Raw genomic sequence first — 16,215 nt, 5'->3', positions numbered from 1 at the left:
GTCTGTTGGAGTTTTCTTGTCCACTCTGCATATTCATTGCACTTTCATATTTTTCTTAGCTAATTGAAAAGTTGACCTTCACAGTCACTAGAGAGAAATGAACCCCTTTTTGGTGCAATTAATCTGATTGTATTTAAACTTCTAGATGAAAGATACTGAGTTTGTTTTCCTCTGTGCTGTACAGAAGCAATTTAGTCTGTTTCTCTTCCAGATGCATAAGATCCCCATCTTTTTAACAAATTCTCTTATTCATGTCTGTGTACCTTTTCCACAGTCCACTTTGTGTGACTGAGTCAAAGTCGTATGTGTACGTAACTGTGGAAACTTTGTTGTTATTTCTGTTGTTTGTGTCCCCTTTGCCTGGATAAAGCCAGAGGAACAGAGAGCACTTCCTTGGCTGTTACACTGGACCAGTACAATGTCCTTGCTCAGGTGAAATGCTTTACTTCACTTTTAGATACAGGTGTACCAAAAGAATGGAGCTTTTCCACCACCTATACCAACCTTTTAATAGAGTGGAAATAGTTCCTGAATATTTAGCAAATCTGTACGTTTTGCTTTCCCATAAACACCTGAGTATGCAAGACACAGTCTGGCCTTATGTACATCTCTTTGTGAATGATCTGTGGCAAGAAAAGTCCTATATTAGAGCTTGAAAAAGAATTGCAGATCTGAAGCCATAAAATTTCCACTTTTAACCGTCTCTCTTTGAATCACTGCTTTAGCAGTGCTTTTTCCTGCTTAAGAAGTATTGAAACAAACACGCAGACAAGCTGAAGTATTTGTCCCTTAGTGAATCCTCAAAGGAAATCAAGCAAAGAAATAAAGTTTTGTAGTAGATGAAAAATTCCCCTAACTTTTATTTTCTCTGTTTGTATCTGTTTCTGTTGATACTTGAGATCTCTTATGCATTCACAACAGCATTTCTCAATTTAGTGAGCATGCCATGGCAATTGATTTAGACAATGCAATAGCTGTGACAGCAATCGGGAGACACTCCAAATTTAAAAAGTAACAGGACACACAAAATTGAAGCCTACTGACTGTTTTTGTGATAATTGAATTTCATTGAGTTTTAGCATGAGAAATGAGCAATAAAAGGGCTGTTTCCAGCCACAATTTCAGGAAATGGCTGGGGCAGCATGTATTCAGTATAATATACATTGAACATTTACACGCAGAAATCATCTATGTTACTGATTCAGCCTAACAACCTTTTCTCCTTCTTAGCTGCAAAAATAATTTCAAAATAGAATAGGCAAGCCTTTGAGATAAGGAATTAAAGATAAAAAGGGCTGAATAATTTTGTATAGCTCTAGGACAGCAAATTTGCTGTGTGGGCAATTTAAATATGTTCCATCCTGAACAGTTGCAAATGAGAATCTCTTTGGTTGCAATTTTTCCAGAAGAGTTACCGAGGAAAGCTATTTTCCTTGTGCTTAAAAGCCTAATTTTTCACAACAGAAAATATGCATTGGCTTTTTATGATGCCCGAACTTTCTGCTCTTGAAGTGATTGTATTTCTTTGGGGGTCAGCTTTGAGGTCTTGCTTTCAATAAATAAAGTAGTTCTTTTTATTCTTAATGCAACTCCAATTCACTCTGCTCACACTCAGCACTGCTTTGAACAGAACAGCCTTCATGCCTTCAGAAATAGCAGGTTAAGGAATTGCACAAACTTATGTTCTTCATAGGAGACAATGAAGCTTCATAACATGCTCTCCAAGGGATGTTTACTTCTGCAGGTAGAGTTCAGGCAGGTTTAATCTAGACTGGATACAAACTGATCTTTGTGACTGCTCCTCTGATTACAAGAAATGTTCTCTCTTTACAGAAGTTCCAGTCCTACACAATTACACCTTCTAAGAGTTTTTCAGAAATGAAATTTTCTTGCCTCTGTTATTGATTTTGTGAGTTCAGTAGCTTAAAAACAGGTGATTAATGAATATGTGATCCAGAACCTGAACAAAAATTCAAATAAAATAATGTTTGCCTTGTCAGATGTCTGACCTGTTTTATAATAAGGGCTTTTATGACAGGTGAAATTGCAGGTAAGTGTTGTGGCCGAGCCTAGCCTTAGAGTAAAGATGCACATATAGCGCTTTGGGAACATGTAGGACATCTGTGTTTTGTACTGACATTCAGTCCACTGAAGGCCCTAAGTTTCAGCAAGTTTTACATGGGTTGGAGTTACATTTGACTTTAAATTCAAATATAGAAGAGAATGATATTAAAGAGAATCAGCAGATAACTTTTTTTTTACTGTACCTGCCTGCTACTTGAGACACAATGTATAATGAAAGAAGATTTATATGGTTCTCAGAACAAAATAAAATTTAGCTCAGCTATTTTTTATCACTTTACCAAACAATGGATGCATTGAAAGGCTTAAAAAGAATAAGGTTAGCTGAGAGGATTTTTTGTTTTCCTGAATAATTGCTGACTAACCTTTTTTAAGATATTTCTTTTATGTATTCATAGATTCTACTCTGCTACCTTGAAGATGTGGGAAGAACTGATGAGAATTTAAATATAATTCATGGTAACAGATTTGGGGCAAGACTTAGTCAAGTCAGTGCATTATATTTGCATAAATAAATAACTTTTTGTCCACAGGATAAGCTAGTTATATATTGCACAGACCGAACTGTAATCATAAAAAAAAGAAGGGAGAGAGAGGAAGAAGAATTATAGAGCCACTCTTCAGTATTTCACATGGAACTATGGAACACAGGAGTCAGTGCCTAGCAAAGCTCCCAAATTCAAATATAGAAATACTTTCATTACTCATTAATGCAAAGAGAATGTCTCAAAATGTGGGTGAACATACAATTAGACATGAAAATCCAATAAGAGCACAGAATAAGAACAATGGCAGCATGGGGAACCATAAACTAGCATTGATTGGCATTTACCATTAATTTGTATTCAATGTGTGATACAGCTGATGAGGCACTGGGAAATAATGTATGTTTGCAAAGCAGTGCTCAGAATTGCTCTGCCACCATGGCAAAGACCTGGTGAATTAAGGAAATGGGACAATTGCCAGATTTTTTACTCAAACACAGAATCTGACTTTGAGGGATCAGGTTTCCACTGTCATAGTGAAACGATCCACAATTGTACATTTCAAAAAAACCAAGGACAATGTAAATGTAAGTCAGCGGGGTAAAAGAAGAAAACATCAGTTTTTATGAAGTAAAAACTGAAATAAGGTATACATTCAAATACCTTTCTATCGAGGTAACTTCAGAGGACACATTTAAAGGGTAGCAGAAATGCAAGAATCTCAAATTACTTCTAAATTCTGCACAGAAAGCAAACCCTAGTCAGCCCTCACACTTTTCATTCTCTCTTTTCAGAATAGGTTAACATGAAAAAAAATCAATAGACTATTAAAATATTTCAAATATGTATTTCAAAGCAATTCTATAGACATTCTTATCTACCAGAAATGCACATGTCTATCAAGCAATGACAAGACTCTTCTGGAGGAGAACTTTTTTAATATTAGAATAAATACTAGAACATACTACACTATAAATGTCAGGAGTACAAGCAAAAAACCTGCAGGGAAGGTTTGTTGTTTTTTTTTTTTTTTTTTTTTAATGAGTCTGCCCCTCTTTTGGCTTGCTCAGAGCACAGGTGCACAAGGCACGAAAGATTCCTTGCATGCCATGGTGCCTCAGGGTACTCACTGAAGTGCCAAAGGCTTTAACAGTCAGAGCCTACAGCCCAAAGCAGCTACGTGTACTGATCCTTTCCATTATAATAAAACATAGAGTGATGCACTTTTGCCAGCTGCACTTGTACTTTGTTTACCACACCTACTCACTGGCTTGTTAACTCTGAAGGAAATGTCCATTGTCCTTGTAAGGTGCATCCCATCACCAATTATTTCATTTTCAGGGTCTAGCACTCATTACAGAGTGTAGCTAAAAGAAAAGTATTAATGGTGCACTTATACATTTTGTTACTTAGACAGTGAGATTTGTGGAATGAAGCTGGTTTATTGCTGAATGTCAGCATGTACAAGATGAATGCCAGAAGGGAAGCCAGGACTAAGAATCAACTTTACCAGTGCCTACTTGTGTAGCCCTGCTCACATGGCTCAGAAGATAAATCCTGACCTGAGACAGAAATTTAATACTGTAAACCAGGATAACACGTCACTCAATGTTAAAACCCATTCACTTGAAAATCCCAGTCCAACTCTGTTTTCAACCTGTAGACCCTTGAATTGCAGAGATATTTCTCTTTTGAAATTACTCTTCATGTGAAGAAATTCAGCACTTTCAAATCACCTCATCTTTATTATGACTGAATAGTATATAAATATTTCAGCCTAAAGTTCATCTCTGATGCAGAAATTTCATCATTTTATTTAAGACTTTTGATTAGCTCCAGCTAGGTACAGCTAGGAAAAGCTCTAGCAGCTAAATGTCTCTTTAAGGGATGGCCTGAAGGTATTTTTTTAAATTAAGTAAATAGCAATTGGGCAAAAAGAATGAATTGTTCTTGGAGCAGGAAGCAGGGTAGCCAGAGTATGCCTCATCTTCGGTCCAACAATTCTTTGACTCGTCAATAAGAGCTAAAAGTACCCCAGTCAAGAAGCCTTTCTTCCTTGTGGTACAGCTTTCTTTGGAGTAGTGACAATTGTGTGCTTGAGATCCTCTGGCAGGTTGTTTCCTAAGCTCAGCATGTTGTAATGCAAAAACTTGTGGCACCTATATCCTTATCCTGATACTCTTAGGATTTTTTCCACACCAGGGCAGTAAAAAGAGAAGTCTGTGCTTGTCATATACCCAGAGAAAACATATCAGTTGTTCTGCTAAATAAGTACACCTATATTATCTAACAACAGCATGATGATTTGGTTGAGTGACTCATTGTGTCATCACTGTCTGAAGATTCCTTTGCACTAAATTTAGATCATGCAGTTCATGATCTACCCTGGGAGTAAAGATTAGAATCCACTCATACAAACTTTTTAATCTATTTTATTTGTGTGCATCATCAGAGTCTTTGTTAGAGGGCTGTTGTTTGCAGATGGTTGCACTTGCAGAGCAGGAGCAAGACCTGAAGATAATGACATCTAATTTCCCAACCACTTCTGTAAACCTCGATTTAGCATTTCAGCAGAACAAATTTGTACCAAGTAAAGCTAAATAAACAATATTCCCAGATTAGCAGCATAAAAATAAGTGCTGTGGCTCTGTTTACTTTTTTTAGAATAAGCTTTCTATGACAATGCCTAATTTTTCTGTCTAAAGCACTAGCTTTGCTGTTTTTCTTCCTGATTAGTCTCTGAAAACACAGCATAACATTGACCTAAACATCAGACTTTACTTGAACATGCACTTATATTCTCTTAAGTGATGTGGGGACAGACATTTGCTATTAACACATATTTAACATGCATTTTATCTATTAACACATAAAATAGTAAAATATTCCCATATGGCTCATTTTCAATCACTCCTGAGTAAAATATAAAAAGGACAGGACATTCAACAATGCTTGAACTGATAAAAGATCCATGTAGGGGTGAACAGGATGAACAAAGGTGGTCTTGTCCTAACTCTGGATTTAGCTGCTCAAACATAGGCTCTTTTTATGGCCTTATTTCTATTCCCTGAGTTCTTATAATGCATTCTCATTCTGGTTTGAAAGCAAAACCAGTGAGAAACTCCAAGTCAGAAATACAATTTATTGGGAAAAGGGAAAAGAAACAAACTACATGCAATAATACAAAAGGAAGACCACTGACAAAGTCAGAATACAACCTGACACCCTTTTGTCTAGTATGTTGGAGGCAGTCCAAATTGGAGTGGCTGCAGTCCTCTGCATGTCTCTGAAAATAACAATACAGCAAACCAAAGTGCCAGCAAAGTTTAAGACAACAGTTTCAGGCATTTGCAGTTTATAAATGTTGGGAAAGATGAAAGTTTGATGAGAAAGTCTCACAGATATCTATGCTTTCCAGAAAGACTTTTGAATGTAGAATCTGAGAATGAAATAGAGATGGAAGCGAGTTTTGGTACAGAAGAATAATAGAAATTGACAATTGCTGAGCCAGTCTTGCTGGACAACTAAGAAGGCAAAGGTTATGTTGAGATGGAAAGAAGTTTTATGACTTAGAGCAAAGGATAAGCTGACCACAAACAAAAACATGTTTTTACCAAGCAGAAAGATTCCACAGGCAAACAAGACTGCTGAAGTTGCAAGTAGAAAAAAGGTCTCAGAATTTTCCACTGCAAGAAAACTGAAAATCAACTTCTAGCTTAAACTGTAACATACTAACTTTTAGTGATTAGAGAATAGTAACATGAATATGGTAATGATAGTAGTTATGATAGGCTATAGGTAAAAGTTAAGGTATAGATTGGTTCTTCTGTATTAAGATGCTCAGTATAGTATATAATGCATTGTAACCAAAATTAAAGGGTCTTCAGGCTTGTCTGCAGCTGGAGCTGACAGCTGTAGGCACAGGCTCTGTCACCCATGACCCTGGACTGCTGTAACATCTTGGATACAATAAACTGCATTATGAAGAGCTGCCTGGAGTCCTGCATCCCTCACTACGGCTGTTAAATAAACCGTTTCACTGACCTCAGTTGAGCTACCTGATATTTACCAGGCTGGGTAAGTCCCAAATGCAAACATTTTCTGCAGTGTCCAGGGATTGTGACTGTGCTGATGACTATCACATTTACTTATGATTATTTTTAGAGATGCTTCTGAGAACACATATCTGACATTAAGCAAGCAGCCTTGGAAACCAGCTTCATATAGGCTTTATAGACATGAACAAACTTTATCAATTATCAATCCTACAGTCTTTGATCATATCCACATTGATCACTGTTTTTTATGGTTTTATAAATACCTGAACTTCTTTCAAATTTACTGTGTTTTAAATAATATTATTTAATTAGTGAATTTTTTAATATGCCTCTGTCCCTAATACAAATTATGGCAATACATCCAAGGAAAATGGCCTGCCTTTTTGAAGAGGCTTTCACAGATTCAGAGAATAGTCTGAGTTGGAAGGGACCCACAAGGATCATCAAGTCCAATGCTAAAGTAAATGACCCATGGAGGGATTTGGTTCATATGTTGTCTTCAGTTCATTTATATGATGACTCCATGTACTAATTACCCTGTTTTGTTAAAAGAAATGTAAACCTGACAGGTATTGCACATTAATTTTTATAAGAAATGGTTTAAAATGTATTTTCTTTTTTTTTCTCTTGATATGTTATACCTTAAATGGTCCATTACTCATTATTCTATAATTAATTTTCTGATGGAGTATAATTCTTATATGTGCATTCCAGCATTTGTTCTGTAAATTATGTATTGCACTAGTCTATGAGGAATTTGGCAGAGACAAGTCAGCTAAGTATCAGGATCAGCATACTATATTTGATCACTTTTTTCCCAGCAGCAAAATATTTGATGAATAGGAAGCTGCACTGTAATTTCATGTTGTTTCCCTCCCTGTACGTTCTCCATCCCAGGCTACAGCCTGGGATGTTTTTCAGCAACACAATGTTACTTACATTGATATCTTGATTTGGTGAATGAAAATAAACAGCAAGGCAATAGAAACATAGTCCTTTTATGTAGAGTTAGCCAAACCAGATTACTCCAACATTTCTAACTAAATGTCTGTGAAATCAAGACTTTTTATTTTGTTTAAATGAATTATTAAACTACGTAGTTTTGCTTGGAAGAGAGTTCAAAGAACACCAGTACTACACCATGCTAATTTCACACGATATTGATTGTATAACACATTTGTGGTCAAGGTTTCTCACAAAAAAGTAATTTTGAAGTGTGACTTTCCTCATGAAACAGACTTTGGCCATTGGAATTCTGATTGAGATTTGCTAGAAAATTGTTTGCAGATCTGCAGCTCAGGCACATTGTTAGTTTTTCTCATTCTGACGGTTATTTTTTTTGCTCTGCAAGTGAACATGATAATTAAACAAGAATGCAAACAGACATTTTTCCAAGATACTATTGGACTTCTTTTTAAGAGATAAGAATAGTAAAAACTGTGATTGGGCACTGACTGTAGTATTAGCTAATTGATAAATATTCTCAGATTAACTAATATTTCCTTTGTTTCAGTCAGCTTTTGACTTTTGTTGAACATCTCTTCCTTGTATGAATAAGACAGGTGGATCATTTCCAAATGAGCACTTATATCTCCAAAAGAATATTTTACCAATTTTGAACACTGAAGCTTTTTATTTATAAAAACAGTGTAACAGTGTAGAACTTCTATTTCAGATTTTTTTCCTCAAGTCACTTAATATCAGAGTGTCAAAACCTATGTTTTTATTAAGACTTGGATCTCCTATGCACACATTTTGTGATATTCAGATCTATTCTAATTCCTTTTTCTTTTCTTTTTTCAGTTTCAAACCAAGAGAAATTCCATAACTATGAAGTCAATAAGTCTGGAGTCTGATGCCACTGAGAAAGTTGTATCTTCTGATACTTAATTTAATTCATTCTCAAGAAGTCAGATACCCAAAGCAAGTATAGCAAAAGCTGCAAAATAATGTGGAATAAAAAGAATATATATATTCTAAACAATTTTTTTTAAATTTAAGGCATTTTCTATCCTTTTTTTTTTTTTTGCAGAAACTCTCTGCCATTCCTTCTATTCTCAGAGTAATACTTAGAAATATTAGAAAAGCTGGTTTGTGTTTTTCAAATATACTGAGATTTGTTGATTTGCTGCATTTTATTTTGAGCCATAATACTCATCCTAAAATAAGGACTGACACAGGTAAACTAAATCCTCTTATAAAGAGTCTGAGAACTCTCTTTTCACTATGAAAGAGAACTGGATATCTTTTGGACAAGATATCTACAATGTGATTTTTCCACTGTTACACAGATATCAGAAAGCTAGGCATTTGGGCTGCACACCTTAGGGTCACTTTTAAAGTTATGTTTCAGTTTTAATAGTTAACAATTAATAAAATTTCACATCTCCTTCACTAGCAAAACAGAGCTCCATAGAAAGCCCAAAATTGAATTAAACTGACAGTATAAATGAAGCTAAAATGTATGAAAATAAGGTAAAAATCACACTGAAGTCACTGAAAAAAATCGTTATCCAACAAACAGTTTGGAATTTTTTCAGCTCTTGGTCAGACACCAAATCACATTGGGAAAGAAAATGAAGAAAGGGGAAAAAAATCTAGAGAAGTAAATACTACCTAAAACTATAGTTTTTTTCCCAATTTTTCTAAAAGAAAATAGTCATACAGTTAAGCTTATTTAATCAGGGATCTGGCGCTGTGGGTGTAAAAGTACCTAATGTGGGAAAATTAAAGACATTTGCAGAGTATCCTATGACACAACTTGAGTGACATTCTGCAAAAATGGGACATGACAATGACTTCCAAAAAAAAAACTCCAGAGGGTTTTGCTTCCCAGCAGTAGTTTGCAGGCATTGGTACAAGATGGGCTGCATGTGCAAGGAGTGACAACATCAATTCCAGTAAAGCAAAATGCTTTGGGGGAGGAATGGGCAGCATTGTCTTGCATGAGTATACCCTCATGAAAAACAAATAGGACAGCTAATAATTTCAAGTTGGATATGGGTGTACAAGCCAATGTATTTTCAGAAACAATGGCAATAGCATAGTTTTAAGAAAATACATTTGGAAGAAAATAAATCATTGAAGCACAAGATTTATTGTGGTCAGAAAAAAGTTATCCCCACTAACACAGAATATGATATGAATTGGATATTACACATTTCACCTTATTTCAACTAAAAATTTGGAGTCAATATCTAGGGAAGAAGGCTATGGCTTTTACAGCATGAGCATGAAAAATATTCACCCTATATATGGAATTTGCGCTGAAGCTAGAGCTGTGTAAACCCTGCTTGGGTTTAAAATAGGCAAATGGTCTTGAAAAGAGGGTACATGCTAAAGAACACAGGGAAATGACAAAAAAAAAAAAAAAAAAAAGGCATCTATAGGAAAGTTCTCAATAGTTTATGCCAAAGAGTAAATATACCAAGATAATCCCCCAGGCCATGACCCTAGGTGAGTATGTTGCGTCTTAACTCAAAGGCAAATTAACTCTTAGGTTAATTACTTCAGTGTACAAAGGATACATGGATAAAACTGTAACAAATTTTGTATTATTGGTCAGTACACAGGTCATTATAGCAAAAAAAAATACATTTCTTCACTCACTTGAAAAACCAAAATAACTGTAAAAAAACCCTTATATGATAATATCTGCAAGGGGAAAAAAATCTACAAGGTAATATATTATCATATTCCTAAGGGATTGATACCTTTAAAAATACATGGCACATATTTTTGCATGTGAAATGTTTTTTTTTGGCAGATCCCAGGAATGGTCATCTGGTTATTTGTGGCATAATTTCTAAGATTCAGTTCAGCTAATTCTGGCAGTCAAATTTTGTCCAGAATTCCTTCAGTTTGTGTTTATTCAGTGCTTTTGAATAGTTCTTTCATCCTCATTTACTGCAATGTCTTCAGGATTGATTCAGCTGCCTTAACACAGACATCTGGTATCACTTGAAATATGGTAGGATACTGAAATGTAGTTATACAGGGCAGTGCCACAGGACTTACTAGACCATTATGCCTTTCTAGAGAGACAGCTGGAGGTAAGGCAGTGCCTAAAGGCTCCTAAATTATACTAGATAGTCATGTAGTGTGCAGGCACTGGATCAAGGCTCCATTGTCTGTAAAAAGAGTTGTAAATTTGGCCCATGTTTAAGCTTCTACACATATACATCTATCTTACAGTGCTTTAATCTGAAAGTAATTCCACTTAAGCTGTCTGCAACATGGCTGTCTAGGTCTCTGCAAGGTGTCCAGGCTTCCATTGTAACTAACGGAGATGTAGCCAACACAGTCAGAGCTTGGCTGCATGAGAGAATGGAGCCAAAGGTACATCCTCTTGGCACCCTCCCTTCAGATATTGACAGACATTGATGAGGTGCCCTGTCAGTCATCTCTTCTCAAGACTGAACAGGCCCAGCTTTCTCAGTCTTTCCCCATAAGAGAGATGTTCCAGTCACTCCATCATCTTTGCTGCTCTCTGCTGGACCCACTCCAGAAGCTCCACGTCTCTCTTGAACTGGGAAGCACAGAGCTGGTCACAATTATCCTGTAGCCTGTAGTCGAAAGACAATGTCAGACAAGAAAACTTATAGCAACCCCTCAAATATGTTTACCTGATACACTCATTATCATGGAATTAAACTGGGGACTAGCAAGGAAGAACAAGACCAAAGATGACTTGAATCTGTGGCTAAGGTATTCTTCTGCCTATTAGAAGCATTTATCTAATATTAAAAAAAAAGACTCATGGGAAGAGGAGCTGTTAAACAGTCATAGCTTCCTTTATGCATTCTCTGCCACATGAATCGTAAATTCATTGCTGCAAATACCTCAGGTCCAATAGGAAAAGCCTCCCTTCACCTTTAATTCCATCTGCACTTTACCACATCTGTCATAGACTAACTCTCAGTGCCCAAGACAGTCTTATGGAACAAGTGGTTTGAATTTTTTCAAGTTTTTGAATCAATTAAATGCAGGTTCTTCCACTTCTGAGTGGAAGACTTCTGACTAATACAGCAGTTGACTAATACAGCAGTTGACTAATAGAGGAAGCAGTTTTACTGTGATCTTTTTAAAGTCTGCTTGCTAAAGGAGCTTAGTCTGTTAAGAAACTGTATAGATCAGACCCTGGAAGAATATGTAGTTTCTGCCTCCTGTTGGTATTATGCATTCAAGACACTTGGCCTTGCAGAGATATTCAAATCTAGGCAAGGAATACTTTGTAGCCAAGTGAAGACATAGAGTTTAGGGTAAAACAAAGATCAGGCAGCAGCTGGAAGGTTATTTCTGGATATAAGAACTTTCATTCCATTTTAGTCCTGTATTTTTTAAAGTGTCTAGTTATAAAGTGGCATTTTCCACACCAGGAGCAATGTATAAAAAGCACATCTTTTTTTGTTAGAAATATATAGTTGCTCCCAAGAAAATGTAATGTGCTTCATAACAGTGTGTGTATCCCTGCTTTCTTATGGAGTATGAAAATAATAACTTGTCTTGTTGCCTTGTACTCTAAGCTGGTACAGAAGATCTATGGGAATGAAGAGACTTGATTATTCTTGTCCGCTTATTCCCAGTTTGAAGCAGTGGTGATGTGATATCACTGTCCACTATTTCTTGAACCGTTTCCTGGAGCTCACTTTTCTTCTTTGTACTCCACTTGCATAAAACTTTTAAAAATTAATTTTATAGAATTTATCTAAAATAATACCAGGGACATACTGGTTTTGAATTTTGGTTGTTCTGAGATCCCTTAGTAGCTGGTGGAGAGAAAGGCTATACCAGTGAACTACTTGAACTCCACTAAAATCAAAAGGATGGGATCTTGGCCAAATCTTTTGAAATTATATCAGGACCCACATTATACAACTCAGTGCCACTTGCATTCTGTTTTGTTCAGGAATCAGGTGCAAACAGTTGAAAGAAGATTTGCTTCATGTGGCACCAGAGTACCCATCATTGTGTGACATATCTCCTCTCAAAGCCAAGACTGATTCCAAACATCTTTTACAGATACTCTGCAATATACTCTTCCCCACACATGGCTTATCATGATGAAATCCATGGATATACAAACAATACACACCCTTAAATTATTTCTTAATACCAAATCCAAATTGATATGATTCTACTAAATACAGAAAAAGTAAATCAGACTGAAAATAAATATGAAACAGGAACAATAGGATATTTCTTTATAACAGAACAAGAAGTAATATCTCTATACTGAAGCACTTTTTAAATTGCTAGTTACTTTTTCCAATTTTACTGGAAATGAACCACTGAAACTAACATTTTTAATTTTTTGCCTCTGCTTAGGAGCCAAAATTTGATGTCAGAGAGAAAAAAAGGAGAGTCAGAGGCCAAGGTTAGAATTTATTAATCTCTTGTGTTTGCATACATGGCCTATTTCAAGGTTTGGCAACTTTCCAGAATTGTCCTCAGATCTCCTCAGATTTATTGTAGTTCTGTTTTAGTCTATAAGTATTTCTCTAATGTGAGGCTGCATCTGTTAACCCTGGAATCCATTCTCATTCTGTGAGTCTGTGTTGCCCTTCCAATTCTTTGGTAAAGTAACTTTTGCTCTCAATTATTAACCTGAGAAATTTTTTCCTTGCTAACAGTATGAAGTCCTACTATGATTTGCGTGATATGTGTCTGTCCAGTGCACAGGCAAGCAATCTGTTGCATTGGACACACAGGGTTTTTTCCATCTTTTTAAAAATTTTTTTAAACGATACAGCTTTTCTGATAGACATTCATCTAGTCTTTGAAGAATGTGATTTATATAGAAAAAAGCATTTTTTCCACAGGGCTTACTGTCCTTTCACCTGGAACCATGGGACAAAAAACAGAAGCACAAAAAAAAGCCTGAAATTATTTGGACTCAGTAGGTGAAGACAGTGGAGTGCATAGCTCACAGATTTGTACTATAGCTGATATAAGGGTTTTTAGTGACAAAGTTTAGTAGGGGAATGCAAGACTGGGAACAGTTTATTGGCATATCTCAGGGATGCTTGAGAAAATTCTGGCCCATCTCTGCTTTACAGATTAGCAGATTCTTTTTCCAAAGATCTTTACTCAAGTCCTTGGGACTGAGGACAGACTTCAGAGTTTTCTGACCTCATAGTAAATTTGCTTCATTTTACCCCCACCTATTTCAGATGTTACCCCATGTTCTTTAGAACAGAGCACTGCTTGAAAGATGTGCAGTGAAAGATTTAAGTAAATTTTCTCTGTAGGATTTCATAAACAGCTCTGCTAATAGCTAATTTGCATAATCATCAGCTAAAAATAACATACATCCAGGTGAGACCATACTAAGTCTATGACATGATATTTCACATGACACGACATTCCATCCATCTCTGGATGGATCTGACTTGGTTCCTTCCCTCTCAGAAAGACTTAAATATCTTTTTCTGAGAAAAGAGCTTAATATTTTCATCATACATACCTCTAAAATTCCTCTTTTTTTTTTTTTTTTTTTTCCTCCTGTGGAAGACCATACGCTACGCAGGTGTGACATTGCTTGTTCATTGTTTTTTCAAATAAAGAGTTCCTCAGTGATTGTTCTAGATACAGAAATGAAGAGACTAGCACTCACAGGAAGCAATTTCTTTACTTCATAATATTTACAAAATTCTATCCCATTCAATTTATTCTTGATTTGTAGGTCTGCAAGGACTGAAAATTGACTATCTATAAATAAATTTGGTATTTTAAGATATTCTTCCCTGTTCATTTGGTCAGCTTATTATATTATTGTCAATGTTGCATCTCAGATTATTCCATATTTATTTGAAATGCAAACTTTATCAAAGAAATGAAAACTTTAACAAGTTTTAATAGTTTTTTCCTCATACAGAAATTTATAATATACAGAAATTGTAAAAATAAACAAACAGATGGCAGAACAGCTTTTTTGTATGCGATTGTTATATTTTCCCTTTGTTTCAATCCACCTCCCAGAAGAAATTGTGACAAAGGGCAATTAACTAATTTCACATAAAAATGCCATCATATGATTTGCTAATGAGATTCAAACCATATTTAAGAGAAAGGAAGCATGAGGAAATTTTTCTGCTTGGATTTTTTTATATTTGCAACATTAGTCCCAGGCTGTGATAATATTCCCATGCTTCTGCTGCTGATCTTGTGGTCACATTTGCTGTACTAGCCATCGCATGCAGCATCACACAGCAATGAGCAAACTGCACGAAGCCAGATCAAATCAATCTACTGTGAATTATTCAGAAGATTTGTGGCTGGTAACAGCACCTTGTATCTGGGCCCCTTGCTGGTGAATTTCTCCATTCTTCTGTTTTAATCTGGTAGCCATACATGTAAAACTACCAGGAGATATTTTTGAAACACCGCATTGAACAGTGTGTTACTGACTCTCAATTCAAACCATCTCTCACATCATACCCTAACAGCACTGCTTCCCATCTGCCTCAGTGCCTACAGGAGATCAGCTTCTGAATTGGAATTCAGCTGGCTGAAACTAAATCTGAATGAAACAGAAATGAGGTTAGAAGGAAAAGGGTAACAGTTTGAAGAACTAGCCAAAGCCATGACAGCATTCTCAAACAAGAGGTCTGTTTTCTGACTGTCAAGAGATTTCACAGCCTCAGGGTTAGCTGACATCCTCCCAAGTCCTCCCAAGTATGAAATCTGTCAGAAATAAATTCTCCTATGCATGATGAGCCAGCAGGCTGTTCCTCTGAACATCCTCTCAGATGCTGACTTGGCAATAGCATTGTACATATTCATGGTTTCCAGGCTCCACAGATATCGTATTCTGCGCTGGCCATGCCAATGATAGCCTTCAATGGGCAGCTGATCAAAACCCATCGCTCTGCTTGCTAAGTAAAATAAGTCAATTTATGGTACATCATTTCAGTACTATGAACACTACCTTGGCTCTTGAGTGAATGGTGAATCATATTTGTTGTTATAATCCTAATCTTCAAAGCCCTAGAATCCAGATTACTTTGAGTATAATAATGTATCACTGTGAGAAAAGACCCACTCCTCAGGGGTGGTGGAGCTATCAGCTAGGCAGGCAATTGTGCTGACAGAAGGAGCTTTGAATCACTCTTCCACATAGAAAAGATGTGAAATGCTCACCCATCTTCAAGGCAGAATACAAAATTAATCCCTTCAGAATAAAACTAAATCTTGTAAGCAAACACCACCACCCCCCATACACCCAACACACCCCATATACATCTGGTTCCAAGAAGTATAGGTTCTATAATTAGAAGTCTATAGTATTACAGTTGATTTAAGATAGTATCTCTTTGCAAAAGATTATGAAGAGTCTAGCTGTGGGTCTATCTGACAAGCAATTTATGTGGAATTCAAGTTCTGTACCTGGATGATCTGATAACTTGTTGGAATATACAGTATAAACAGATTACACAATCTGTGCAAAGCTTCTGATCTCAGTGTGAGAAGGACTGTGTCCCACTGCAATTGTTTTAATGATTCAGCTTCCCAAACAGCATGTTTTGCATTTCTGAAGTAAACAACCACTTAAATAATCCTTGATTTGTTTTTCCCAAAGGTATGTCGCA

At 36.2% G+C, this 16,215-nt stretch overlaps 1 long non-coding RNA gene across 1 annotated transcript; it reads left to right on the top strand.

The window, feature by feature from the left end:
• Positions 1–357: 357 nt before the first annotated feature.
• Positions 358–2,612, top strand: LOC137470373 (uncharacterized). Its single transcript, XR_010997028.1, has 2 exons — positions 358–2,050; positions 2,481–2,612. It is a non-coding gene; the product is annotated as an uncharacterized lncRNA (long non-coding RNA).
• The last annotated feature ends 13,603 nt before the right edge of the window (positions 2,613–16,215 follow it).

The sequence above is a fragment of the Anomalospiza imberbis genome, chromosome 3 (genome assembly GCF_031753505.1).
Source record: "Anomalospiza imberbis isolate Cuckoo-Finch-1a 21T00152 chromosome 3, ASM3175350v1, whole genome shotgun sequence".
NCBI classification, from domain to species: domain Eukaryota; kingdom Metazoa; phylum Chordata; class Aves; order Passeriformes; family Viduidae; genus Anomalospiza; species Anomalospiza imberbis.
The sequence above is the reverse complement of the archived record's forward strand: the minus strand, read 5'-3'. Positions and strand labels throughout refer to the sequence as shown.